This window comes from Geospiza fortis, unplaced genomic scaffold, assembly GCF_000277835.1.
Source record: "Geospiza fortis unplaced genomic scaffold, GeoFor_1.0 scaffold667, whole genome shotgun sequence".
NCBI lineage: Eukaryota > Metazoa > Chordata > Aves > Passeriformes > Thraupidae > Geospiza > Geospiza fortis.
The window spans coordinates 42,067-43,671 of NW_005054807.1; positions in this window are offsets into that span (position 1 = coordinate 42,067).

Here is a 1,605-nt window from a genome sequence, read left to right on the forward strand (position 1 = left end):
TGCATGGATTTCAGATCTTGCCCAGAATGTTATATATGATAAAAATCTAGCAGTCCAATTCACTGACCATTTACACAACCTGTCCATTCTGGGATAGTCTGGGATGATGCCGTAGGAGACACAGTCAGTATCCCAGGTGAAAAAATGGAGGTTAACACCAGCCATGTCTCTCTCATAATCCCCAATTAGCTGCTCTTCTCTGTAGCTAACACTGAGGTCATTAATTTTTGATTTTGCCCCCCAAAATTAATGCTAACTTCTCCTTAATATCTTCCTGTCTGACCTGCTCTTGGCAGTCCTTTACAGAATTACGAAATTGTCCCATCCATGTCTGCAGGAAGGAGGTGCCTGGGGAGCCATTAGCAAAGTCAGAGGGAGTAAATGCACTGCAAGGGGGCAGGTGCTAAAGCCCAGCACAGCTGCAAAGCCCAGGGCAGCCTGGCAGGGTGAAGAGGGCTCCCCTTCACAACACACCCACAACCTAAACCACACAAGTGACACAAAATGACCTCACTGATGACACCCATATTATTCCTAGGTATTCTTGGATATTCTGGTTTCCCTGACACACACATTCTAAGCAAATCTTCCCAAATACCAACTCTTACTTAAAAGCTGCTGCCTCGGTCAGATGGACGTGGACTCAAGGGCAAGACATGGAGTTGTACAGCTGCTGGAAGGAAAACATTCCCCACCGTCCCATCACTTTCACAGCTGCACCAGGCAAAACTTATGATTTCCATTCTAGTGACTCTAGAGAGTAACAAGGTTACTCTCTTCTTCTGAAAATTCAACATCTCCAGTTTCTTCAACTGCTCCTCACTTGTCTTGTTCTTCTTATCTTTCACCAGCTAGGATGAATCAACACAGACTGTGGGAAGCATCTGTGGCATCCCTAAACACATAAATGGGATAACCTGCCCGTTTCCTGTGGATAAATCATAGCATATTGACAGGTTTAGAAAGCTGGAAATATGGTAGAGAGGAAGAGAATATAATGGAAGGGAACACCCCTCACTCCCAAAAGAGCTGCAAAGCCGGGACCAGCCTGATGTGGTTGTGGAGGGAATGATGCTCCTCTTCACAAGACACCAACAAAGCACAGCACACACAGTGACCTCACTGATGACACCCCACTGTCCAAAGCTTTGGTCATGACTTCAGCCTTTCCTGAAAAACACCAGCAGCAGCAAACTTTGGTCCTTTAAACTCACATATTAAAGATGCTGCCAAGGACAGATGGTCATGGACTCAAGAGTAGGATATGACATTGAAGAGTTCTGGGAAGGAAAACATTCCCCACCTCAAGACTCACCAGAGGGGGCCAGCTAAAAACTGCAATCTCCAAAATGCTGCAGTGTCAAGGGTAGTGCTTTCCACACATACAGGATGAGCATAAAAGCCAGTCCACAGCCTCCCTCACATACTTGTCCTGACTCCTCCTGCTCCTGCTGACAACCAGGTGAGCCTCAAGCCATGACCCTCCTGCTCATGCACCCCTGACTCCTCTCTTTCAACATGCTCTGCCTCAGACTGTGCAGCCCCCACAGCTTCCCACAGCCCCACAACAGCCTCCACACTCCCTCACCCTCCTGCATCACCGCT